This window comes from Diabrotica virgifera, chromosome 6 (assembly GCF_917563875.1).
Source record: "Diabrotica virgifera virgifera chromosome 6, PGI_DIABVI_V3a".
Lineage (NCBI taxonomy): Eukaryota > Metazoa > Arthropoda > Insecta > Coleoptera > Chrysomelidae > Diabrotica > Diabrotica virgifera.
The window spans coordinates 165,099,245-165,112,373 of record NC_065448.1 but is presented as its reverse complement, the minus strand read 5'-3'; the positions used below and the strand labels follow the sequence as shown (position 1 = coordinate 165,112,373).

The window sequence follows — 13,129 nt, the reverse complement described above, 5'->3', positions numbered from 1 at the left end:
ATGAGGATAATGCGTGTTAGAAGTGAATACATCTTTGTCACAGGTGTTTAGATACAAACACATCCATAAAGAAGTAAAGTTCAAAATATAAAACCATCATATTACCAGTGACCACATTTGTAGCAGAAACATGGATAATTACAGAAAAAACCATGAACTGTTTTAGTATATACGATTAAAAGAAAGGCATTGGGAGTCACTTACAATGGTGTGTGGATAAAACTTCAACCACAAGTTATATCAATATTACAACGAACCCTCTACAGCTACAGCAAATTGTGCAAAAATACAAAGATTGTCCTAGACAGGTCATCTTATAAGAAAGGATAACAGACCATTATCATCATCATCAGTGGCGTTACAGCTCTTTATGAGCCAAAGCCTTCTTCAGAACAATCCCCCATTCGCTAACAGACCATCTAGTAGAATGTTTAGTGGAACTATGATGGAACGTCGGTCAGCAAGAAGACCAAGGAAGAGGTTGATAGACAAAGAAAGAACCTAGAGAAATATTGAGGGTGGATAACTGGAGGGGAGCAGACAGATGATGTGGAAGGCCAGTGTGTGACTGGGACTATATCGCCATTAGAGAGAAAGAGATGAACAATATGAACATTCTTAAAATATTTTTTACAACTTTTTTACTCGATGTCATCTAATGAAGTAGTTGACCTTTAGGACTCTTAGTTATGCTTTTTAGTTGGTATGCATGCCATCAAATTAGCTACCTCCCGCCCTATAACTATTCTAGTAATTAGTTAAATGACTAACTTGACAAATGTTAGTGCTATGTACAGAAAATAAAAGATATACAGAAAAGAATTAAAAAAGTAACTCGAAAATGGACAATGAAATGGCAAAGAAATAAGGGAATAAGAGAGTAAAATTACACAAACGCCAAAAGGAATCAAAATTGCAAATTATTTGTAATTTTATATAATTTTCTTCCTTAAATTAGTACATATTCAGGATCAATATACCTGCCCACAAGTGTTTTGCAATGCAGAAATTCAATTGATCTGTATTTCAGCAGTAGCTGAGAAGTTGCAGAATTTCCAGAGGAATTCTATGGAGAAGTGATAATGGCATTGTAATAATGCTGGATGAAATATACTGATAAAAAGTAGATTAAGTTAAAAAATAAAATTTCTTTGAAAGCATTAATTCTCGTTTTTGTCAAATCACCAACATACAGTTATAAATCCACATATTTTGAGTATGGGATAGGGTTTGAGAGATTCTACCAAAAATTTAAATTTGAAAACCTTCCAGCATATAGGAACACAAATTAAAATTGTTGGTTGGTGTATATAATTGTATTGTAGCAATAAGAAAACTATAATTTAGAAGAAAAAATGTTTGTATCAAAATGGCAATTCTAGAATTCACAAGTGTTTTTTAGGATTATTTGTTCCACGGATTTTATGGAATTTCCATTAAAATTTCACATTTATTCATGTTTAATTCCAAAACTCTTCTTGATTGGTGAGATGTCTCCATTACTACTTACAAAACAGCACCACACAAGATCAGTCCCAAAAATATCCAACCTTCGTTAATCACTTCGCACCCAAATGATTACACTCCATAGAGAGATTTGTAATTCAACATCCCTGTGTATACCAGTTGGAAAAGCATGTAATAAAAACTTTTGTTTACATTGTCTTTTTTGCAATCGTCTCATTTCGTTGTGCTTTAAATCACAAATATATGAGCAACTGAGAATGTTGAGCCTTTTGAGGTTGCTTTAAACTCAAAAAGTTTTGTAGAAACTATTCAAAAGCAAAAATCTTTTGGGGATGAATGTATGCACAAAACATTAAAAATCTGTTTACAAATAGTCTAAGACAAGATACGATATAAGGTCGATTTGCACCGATCTGTTTAATGGATAAAAACTATTGGATATGTAATTTAGCATGTAACAATTACAAAAAAACAAGGGTTGTCCGATCTAATCTTGTTCTAACTATAATTAATTAATAATTGAAAAATGACTTTTTTCATAAATAAAAAAAAATCAACCCGGGCAGATATTATTTCAGATTTTCTAGGTCATTCTAAACAAAAAAGGTCTTTTGTAATTTTTCTCTAAAGTTGATCGTTTTCTATCTATAAAAATTTAAAACCGAAAAAAGAATGAAAGCTGACGAATTTCAGTATAAAATATCATTTTTGAAATTACAAAGTACCTGAATTCAAGTTCAAACCTTAATCTATCAGTTCTTGATAAGCCTTTTGGACTTATTTCATTATGAAACATTGTTTTTTAGTTGTTAATGCCCATCTCCCCATAAGAAACCTTCCTCATGAACAATTAAAAAAGTATGTTTTATAGGGTCATTCCATTTCAAATCACTCAATTTTGGAGCAAAAAAAATTTTGGACCTCCGATTTGTCTGAAAATTGGTATATAGCTTCTGCGGGACGTATAAATAAGATATTTAAGGTCAAAAAATATTCTTCTTTTTTTCTCAAAATGTTATTTTATGCGATTTTACAGTTATTTGGTGTTTATTTATACAAATTTGCATTTTCTATCGTAAAGTATCAATGAAAAACATATTTTAATAGAAAGGACTCAAACATGTCATTATATGGCATTATAACAAGTTACTTTGATTCAAAACAAGCTTTTGATCAAATTTTATAGTGTAGAAAACGTTAAAATGGGTGAAGAAACATATTTTAATGTGAATGGTTTATAGTTCAGTTTTTGTTTGTAGGGATAAAGAAGGTGGTGGTGTAGGGTTATTTGTTAAAAGCTGTTACGAGTACTCAGAAGTCTACAGATATAATAAAAAGTGTTCAATGTTATTTTTACAGATCGATAGAAGTATTATAGTGGGTGGAGTATATCGACCTCAAGATTTCTACTGCAATGAACTTTTTGATGCACTGGATACAGCACTAAACATATTTGTGAATAAAAAAATTCCAGTTTGGATACTAGGTGACTTTAACATAGACCTTATTCAAGAGAGTATCCCACAAAAATTAGTTTGTCAAACAATTGTGTCCAACGGTTTTAGTATATTAAATAAAACTAACCCTACCAGAATCACCAATCATTCGGCTACATGTATTGATTATGTGATGACAAACACTTTAAACTTTGATGCAACGTTATATATAGTAGATGAAGGTTTCGGTGATCATCAACTGCAGCTATTAAAGGTAAAAAACACATCATTTATAACCACTGACAAGTATTATACAGTAACAACTTTAAACAAACAGAAATTCAAAAATGAAATATACAGCTTGCAAAATCAGATTTGGAATGAACCTGATTCTTTATGTGATGAAATATTACGTGTTTATTTAAATAATCTTAATACAAAAACAATTAAAAATCGATTTCGACAAAAAAGTGCACCATGGTTTAATGTCACATTACATAACCTTGTTTTAAAAAGAGATTTTCATTATAGAAGGCATAGACAATTCCCTAATAGTAAGTTCTTACAAGATGTTTATAAGTCCGTGCAAAATGAACTACTGAAAGCAGTAGGCAAAGCAAAAAAAGACTATTTCACGAATAAATTATCCGATGCACAAGGCAATAGTAAAAAATTATGGGCAACTATCAATCACCTTATTCATAATGCCGAAAATACAAAAAAAACAATAACAATACATGAACTACACTATCAGAACTCGATATATAATAAATCTGAGGAGCTATCAAACCAATTAAACAAATATTTTTCACAAGTAGGAAAATCTCTGTCAAAAAACATAACACCTTCAACAAGCACTCCAATAAATGTATCACCAAAAGAATATATATTTGAATGGCAACAAGTCTTAGAAATTAATGTTCAAGAGGTTGTAAGAAAACTAAAAAAAGGCAAATCTCCTGGCTGGGATGGCTTTGGTGTTGATATTATCAGGGAGTTTGAAGAGGAGCTTCTACCGATTATAACTAAATTAGTTAACCTTTCTCTTGTCACTGGAACAATCCCGAGCTCTATGAAAATGGCAATAGTGATACCACTTTATAAGGGAGGAGACTCAAAACAGCCAGGAAGTTATCGGCCAATATCTCTCTTAACAGCTATGTCAAAGATATTAGAATCATGTGTAAATCTTCAAATCGTAAACTTCTTGAATACAACTGGTGCCTGGTTTAATCGACAATATGGTTTCAGACATAATTCCAGCACAGTGTCAGCAGCTACCGATTTGATTACAGATATATACAGTAACTTAGACAAAGGATTAAGCTGTGTATTTGTATCACTAGATTTACAAAAAGCTTTTGATACAGTTAACCATGAGTTACTTATCTCAGTGCTTGAACAATATGGTATAACTGGTATGTCCTTAGTATGGCTCAGGGATTATTTGACTGGCAGAATACAAAAAGTGCTCTGTAATAATGTACTTAGTACAGCAGAAGACATCACATGTGGAGTTCCTCAAGGGTCTATATTGGGACCAACATTGTTCCTTATTTATATAAACTCCATCTCCAATCTGCCTTTAAAATCAACGCTATTTTTATATGCTGATGATACGGGACTCTTGTATGCTGACAAAGATCCCAAAAAGCTAGAATATGTTGTAGAAAAAGATCTGACAGATATAGATGACTGGCTCAGATACCACAAGCTCTCACTCAATATGAATAAATGTAGTTACACAATAATTTCAAATATTGAAGAACACAGAGAGCTACAGTTAAATTTTGGAAAATTCAAATTCGTTAAAAAAAATGTTACCAAATACCTTGGCTTACACATAGATAATCGACTAACATGGGAACAGCATATATTGAACACGTGTCAAAAAATAGCTCCAGCAGTGGGTATGCTTGGAAGAATTGCTAAATTTATAAGTATCCCACAGCGTAAAATGATCTATCACTCTTTAATAAATTCACATTTGTCATATCTAACTATTGTTTGGGGTAATACAAATCAAAAACAGCTACATCCTCTCATGGTGTTACAGAACAAGGCTGTGAAATATATATTTCAACTGTCAAGACTTCATCCAACTGACGACCTGTACTATCAGAGAGGAATTCTAAACATTGAGTCGCTATACATTTTACAAGTTTGTATATTCATTCATCAAATTAAGCTTTCTCAAACACTTACAAATATTACTCTAAGACGTATAGAAGATGTGCATGACCATAATACCAGACAGGGAGGTAGTTTTCAAACCGTAAGAATGCGAACTACTGGTGCACAAAGAAGTATATACTCAAGTGGTCTGATTTTGTATAATAAGTTACCCACAATGATCAAAGACTGCAGGCTAGAAAGATTTAAAACTGAATTAAAAGAGTTACTTCTTACTAACTACTACAACAGATAGCTTTAATTGAATAAAATTCTATAACAATTTAATAATAAATAATAATTTAATCATTTACTTTAATACAATTTCTTTAATGAATCTATATAGGAAAACTTAACCTTCAGTGTAAAGTAGTCTAAAAAGTTTTATGTTATGTAATCTGTTACCATTATATTTATGTTTATTATGTTACCACAAAACCAGCATAGCTACGGCTCTTGGTTTTTTTAATTGTATTTTTTTTTGTATATTGTTATTACGTATTTTAATAAATGGAATAAAAAAAAAAAAAAAAAAAAAATACCGTTTTTTACATTTTTCTCCATTCCCAAAATACATCATAATCGATTTGGCTGAAAATTTGCCCACAGATAGACAAAACATAGGACTTTAGGTGGTGAGAAGGATTTTAATTATATTACAATACCAAAAAAGTTACATGCAATATTATAGTCAAAAATATAGGCGTCTACTGTAAGTAAAATTAACTCGAAAATATCGACCTCACGACAAAAATTGTTAAAAAGAAATTGTAATAATTGTAAATACGATTTATTTGGAACAATTTCAGTTCCTACCATTTTTGTCGAAAAGTTAAAAATGGCGGAGATATTGAGCCAAACAGGTTCTCCTTTAAAATCAAGATGGCGGCTAACGTAACGGAGGAATTCATTCGTGATTTTAAATTTAGGCTACTATTGACTCCCTTAAAGATCAGAAAAATAAAATTTTGGGCAGCTCGGCATTCAAGGTCAAATGCTATCCCGACTGGACTAATATATACTTTTGAGTCTGATATTACTGCATGGAACTTTTTTGGTATTGTATAATTCAAATCCTTCTAACCACTTCTATCTTTTGGATATCTGTGGGCAAATTTTCAGCCAAATCGATGATGATGTATTTTGGGAATGGAGGAAAATGTAAAAAACGGTATTTTAACGTTTTTTACATTATTAAATTTGATCAAAAACTTGTTTCGATTAAAAATAACTTGTTATAATGCCATATAATGACATTTTTGAGTCCTTTCTATTAAAATATTATGTTTTTCTTTGATACTTTACGACAGAGAATGCAAATTTGTTTAACCCGGGAGTAGTCGCGCTCACTTCTGTAACGTCGATAGTCGCGTGTGAGATTCTATCTCAAAATACGAATTTAAAACAAATTTATATTTTGTACTATTTTTATCTACTTTTTATATTGAAAATATATATTTCTAACAATTTTATTAAAAAAACCTGTGTTAACGGCCACCTGCCAACATCGGCCACCTGTCCTAACGGCCAGTTTAAAAATTTCCCAAACCAATTATATGTAGACTACAAAAACTGGCAATAGCCAGCCACCTTTCTATAGCGGTCACCTTTCTATATCGGCCAATATTTCTTTCATTTTTAGTGGCCATTACTGACAGGTTTTACTGTATTACGAAAAAGGATGAAATGTGAGATTCTATCTAACGGCGCGACTACTCGCGTGTTAAAGGTAATTGGCTCTCCCCAAAGCCATAAATTCCACAAGAAAAAAAAAATCCTACGCATTACTACACTCTTCCTCGAGTCACTTGCGAAATTTTTTCAAAATTGCAAAATTTTTCATCAAGTTATCGCGAAAAAGCATAAAAATTGAGATTCTATCTCACCGCGCGACTACTCGCGGGTTAAATAAACACCAAATCACTGTAAAATCGCATAAAATCACATTTTGAGAAAAAAAAGAAGATTTTTTGACCTTAAATATTTTATTTTTACGTCCCGCAGAAGCTATATACCAATTTTCAGACAAATCGGAGATCCAAAATTTTTTGCCTGAGTGATTTGACATGGAATGTACCATAATAAAACATGGCTAAAATTCTTATCGGGGCCTGATAGAAAAAGGCTTGAACTTGAATTTATGTACTTGATGATTACAAAAATCATATTTTTTACCTGTGTTTTTGAGCATTGAAAACTGCCATCTTACGTTCTTTTTTCAGTTTTAAATTGTTTATAACTCAAAAACAATCAACTTTAGGGAAAAATTACAAAAGACCTTTTTTGTTTAGAATGATCCAAAAAATCTGAAATATGTAGTATATGCGCGGGTCGAATTTTTTTTAAACTTAATAAAAAAATGTAATTTTTTAATTATTAATTAAATATAGTTAGAAGATTAGATCGGGCAACCCTTGTTTTTTGTAATTGTTAACATTCCAAATTACATATCCAATCATTTTTATCCATTAAACAGATTGGTGCAAATCGACCTTATATCAGATCCTCTACTAAAATATACCTTTCACAACAATATTTGATAATTTCACAGAAAGTATAAAGTGAGATTTATGATTGAAGATCATCATTAGATTGAAGTGTTTCGAACTAGAAAGTAATTATCTGAAAACTTTAAAGAATTTTAACTCAGAAATTTGTAAATAAATCGATTGTGTTCTACAGTTGCTCCCATATAGCATGAAGGATTCATTAGAAATCAATATTGATAACTTAAAATAGTAGCTAATAATGAAAATATACTTCCTGAAACAAAAGAGTCTTCACCTTCACGATTAAATAGGCACACAAGGTTAGACAAATTAACCAGTAATTTTGTTCGTGCTCTAAAAAGATTGTGCGAGGCAATTAGAAAATCATTTTTGGGTAAGCAGAGTGAATTCTTCGAAACGCTATAGCATCGCAAAGGGCATCGTTTCAGTTTCAATGGACACCATTAAAAAGAATGGGACAATTACAGAAACTGAAGTTTAGAACTTCTTCAAACTGAACAGCTGAAGGACCAATGGAATCCTGTTGGTTAAGTGAAGTGGGGATGGATTACTGTAAAGGATATAATGAGCTGGATAACAAAAAATAAAACATTAAGTTATGAAGATAGTATACTTTTGGGATAGACCTCAAATGTTTAACTGATCATCATTACCAAGGCATGCTGAGTGATATATTAAGTTACAATATTTTAAGTTGAGTAGTAATGGTAAAATTCATTATTTAGTTCACCTATCCCTGTTATTTTCTATACTCACCACCATTTAGAATGGAAACTTAACAAAAAAAATGTACTTATATCTACAAACAAACTTCTTGACTGCGTTAAGATGAGTACTTGTCTTGAATTGATTGTCTAGAGTGCTTGTCTTTTTGTACAGTCTTGAGTGGGTATAAAAGGACATGACGAGATCCATTATCCTCGCTCTTCTAAACTTGATACAATTGAGACAAACACTCTGACTTTATTTTTCTTAATTTCTTTAGTGCTGTGGAGATAACTTGCCTAAATTCTTAAAACTTGCTTAAATTCTTAATCTTAATTGGAGGTACTTTTCTTAATGCATGCCTGAAACAACCGAAGCCCAACAATATAAACAATGTTTGATACTTTCAATTGGTTAGTACAAAAAGAGCTATCTTATGAGTTACGTTTCAAAAAATAATATTTTAGATATTCTTAGAATTTAGTTACGTTAAAATGTTTATGTTCTGGATTTACACAATGGAAGATAACGGAACAATTGAAATATATCACAGTCTCTCAGATAGCAGAAAGTTAGAATTTACATATTGTGGCCACTCTTGTTTCACATTGAAACTTCTTTTTTTTTAGTTCCACATAATTTCCAAAAGCGTGATGTTTTAACAAGAAATTACTATGAAATAGCTCTTTCTGGTATTATTATAAAAGTAATTTAAGTTTTTTTTTAAACAACATGCTTGATTAATGGCAATATAAAGTATCTCTCAATAAAACTTAGTATGTGAGCAAAACTACAGTATCTCAATTTAAACATACTTTCTATGCAAATCTTGCTCTTAATTTGCCACAAAATGATATACAACAAAAGGGATTCCATCATTAAATTTAGAAAATACAGTAAAACCTGCCATATCTGGATCAATGTGGCGACAGACCAATCCAGAAAGACCACTTTTTTTATAGTCTCTGAAATATTTTCTCCTTCATACATTCCAGTAATCAACGCAGTCAATAACTTTCGTCGATACACGTTTTATAGATTCTATAATACCTTGATCCATAGGCTGACAGAGGAATGTCACATTTGGGGTCAAAAAGACATTTTATTTCGCCATGTTTTAGTTCTTTGGGGTTGGGATGAGGGGACACGTTGTCCAACAGCAGGACTGCCTTTCTCAGTATATTTCTGTAGATGCGGACAGCAGAACTGTCTGGATATGGGGGAGATCCAGATGTGGCAGGTTGTACTGTACAACATAACAGCAAATAAAAATACTCATGTAAAGAATACAAGAAACAATAGCCAAAAAAAATTTATATTTTTATATTCACATTTCAAATTGTATATACAGTAAACTTTCTCTAATCCAACATCATAATGGTCCTTGATAATTGCAACTGGGACCAAAATTGAAACATCCCTACATCACAGTTGGCTCTCCCAGTTTTATTTTTTATTGTTCTGCAAAATACGTAACTAGTGGGATCAGACAGGGAGAGCAGGTGTCACCAATTACCAGGTCATTGGATTTCACAATTCAGCAAAATCCAAAATAGCTGTTGGTAGAAACTTAATAAGCCATATGTGGATATCTTGAAGTGTATGTATAAACAGTGCTTTTGAAATATGAGAATGCAAAAATGAGATGACTAGATTTAGCCCTTTCAACTCATATAGTCAAATGACTATAGATCAGTTCATGGATGTGTAAGGGTGTCCATGGCACATAATATTCAAATAATTTTCAGTTCCACCAATTTTTACAGATATTCAACCTATAAATCAAAATTGATAATCCTGCATTGTTTAAGTCACAGGTGAGCTAGATTAGGAAGTTTACTGTGTGTATTTCATATGAATAGATAAGTATAAGAAGCATGGGTTTCGTATACTTCCAATGAAGATATTCTTAAAATGATGAATTCAGAATATCTGCTCATAAACATCATAGAGAGGAGAAAAACAGAATACTCGGCCATATAATTCGAAGACCTAAATACATATCTACTTATAATACAAGAAAAAGTAAAGAGAAAGAGATGAATTGGTCAAAAGAAACTTTCAGGGCTCTATAATATTAGAAAATGGTGCGAGTCCACAATAAAAAAAATTATTTCATCCAGCAGCTGATACAGAAAGGTGTCAGAAACATGATGGCTGCCAACATCTGAATATCGTTGACCTGATCTTTAAAATGCGTAACTCCATTTATCCAAATTTGACAGGAGACACAAAAAACTATCTCTAAATATGACTAATGCGAATACTATCTCCCATTTTAAAAGATAAGATGGTAAAACGGAATTATTTTATAGATACACAATCACTAATATTTGTATATTGCTTAATAAGTATTTAATATTACTTACCACCAACTTTTTCTTGAAAATATCACTTTCTAAACAGTGATAGGTCAGTTGAATGGTATGACAAACTAGGGAGTTACATATTTTCTGTACTAAATTTGGCGGCACAGGAGATACTGTGTATACGAAGAGGTCGTTATTTACTCATCTGGTCAAAATATGCATGTGCATCCTCTTTTAAACGATAAGTAGGGACTTTTTGAAACAGATGGCAGTAAGAACTCATTTTCAGAGAATTATGGAGATACGCAGTTTACAGATTAGGACAACGATATGGACACAGCACCTAAAGTACCAAATTCACATGTTAAGAGTCAAAATTCCAAGAAGCACATATAGTGATGAGCACGCTGGCAAACTAACGCAAAAGATGGAAATCATAACATGTGAAATAAAAAGAGATGAAACTAGTAGATGTGTAAAAATATCAATAGGAACCACATGATAATAAATTTACATTACATTACAAAGTTTCCAACCTTTAACATCTTAACGCACACATTTATTTGCAAAAATACGTCAAAAAATTACCTATTTATTTTATTACAGTAAAATAAACTACGAACAAGACTATTGCCACGATTAGATACAATCTAATCACAAGATTAGATATAATCTAAAGTAAAAAAAAACGCATATTTTCTTAGAAAAATATAAAATAACAAATACCCTCATGCGCTCACCCGAGTTAACTCAAGGGTAACTTTTTACATACAAAATACTACAAGTAAGAGGAGAAAATCGCAATTATTCCAGTATAATAATGTCAAATATTGCTAACAGTGTGATACACTCTAAAACAAGGGGTTACACACAGAGGTACGTCACAGCCAGGGCAGAACGTGACGTCAGCAAAATAGAATTCTACTCATTGTGATCCCACCCCAGTCAGCAGTCTTCGTAGAAAGTTTAAAATTATAAACGAAAAAACAAGTGGGCCCAGGTGCCCATATAAAAATTTTTAGGGGGGGCAGATGTGAAGATGTTGCAGATTACATTTCGTATACTTTCAATAACCATATATAGTTTAAAGCATCCGAAAAGCTAGGGGGAGGGCCACGGCCCCCTGCCCATAGGTATTGGGCATATGCAAGTGGGGATGCCGTTATTTAGCGCTAGAGGAGTTAAAACGCGTAGGCACCTTATATATCGTACAAATATTTTAAACACGAGTTAACTCGGTTAAGCGAAAATAGAAACATAGTTTAAAACCGAGTTAACTCAGGTAAGCACGTTAAGCGGTTAAACATCTGTGACAGGAGAATTTTATGAAAATCTGTTGTCACAGTGACAGTTGTCATACTCCTCTGATGAATCTAAAGGTGGGGAAATATGTAATGTAATATAAATTTATAGGTTCCTATCGATAATTTTATAACTCTACTAGTTAAATCTCTTTATTTCACATGTTATGTTTTCCATCTTATGTGTTATTTTGCCAGTTGTTAGCCCGCTCATCATTATAGCCATAATACGAGGTCTATTTGTCTCATAACCAGCCAAGGTGTTAAGAAATGCCTTTGTCAGCTTTGCTAGTTTATGGTAAAGATGGACCTTATTTGGTCGAGGTTAAAAACAAGCATGCAGTCATCAAATGAGACTATTACAGAGCCTAATAATAATATATAAGTGTTGAATAGATTTGCATGATGCACAAAATAACATGAAAACTGTCAATCTAAAATTGAAATACTTCCACTCAATGTCAAGTGAGTTAAAAATCAAGGATGATTCGGTTAAAAATCATTAAGAGATTGACAGAGACCACTTCTTACACCAAGAAAGTTTAGAGAAGCCAATAAAGAAGAAACCAAGGCAAAGTACAAAAAGTTAGTATTATACAATGGATGAACAACTTAGCAAACATAAAACATGTTAAGATATTAAAATTATTAAAACATGTTTGTTTTAGCTGGCAGTATTCTATTATTTAGTGTAGTTTTAATGAAGATACTATTTTATATTCCACCCAATTAATACATAAAATTTTATTCCAATTTCACAACTGTATTGTGGAAACTACACTATTAATATTTGTGTTTAAGTGATAAAGTATCTCCCTTGAGATAAGGATACCAACAAACGAGCTGTTTGTAGTTCAATTTTGTTATTTTAAAAATAGAAAACGAATAGTTCCGAGAAAATCAATAGATTGATTGGTTCAATGCCATGGAGTTAACAAACAAAAAAATGAATCGCGATTTATTAAAATAAAAACAATGCCTATTTTATTTCCATATAAAAACTTTTCTGTGGAAGCTATTGATTTCCGTACACGTTTTTCGAAACCGGCACCGAAGCGAAGCTGAATTGAACTAGGCAAGGTCACTAGTTACGAAATTTCTTTTAACTGCATCTTAACAAAAAACTAATTAATATTTGGCAAAACTTTTGCAATCGTCAGTTTAAAAATACAAATGAAATTTCGCTAGGAATTAACTTAATACACAATGGCAGCCAAACGCATTTAGTG

At 31.8% G+C, this 13,129-nt stretch overlaps 2 protein-coding genes across 8 annotated transcripts in view; one reads left to right on the top strand and one right to left on the bottom strand.

Annotated features, from left to right (window-relative positions):
• The window catches only part of LOC114342278 (nitrilase and fragile histidine triad fusion protein NitFhit), a 368,011-nt gene that overhangs the window by 305,656 nt on the left and 49,226 nt on the right, over positions 1-13,129 (top strand). The window lies entirely within an intron of this gene.
• Positions 1-13,129, bottom strand: part of LOC114342280 (transformer-2 protein homolog beta) — a 28,185-nt gene that overhangs the window by 14,761 nt on the left and 295 nt on the right. For 2 of the 7 annotated variants that reach the window (XM_028293074.2, XM_028293077.2), the window contains exon 2: positions 8,590-8,652. The exons of 4 other annotated variants lie outside the window; for them this stretch is intronic. The gene's annotated coding sequence lies outside the window, so the exon portion shown is untranslated. Of the gene's footprint in view, positions 1-8,341; positions 8,653-13,129 lie in introns of all 7 variants that reach the window. One more of the 7 variants, XM_050654322.1, reaches the window with a different exon arrangement.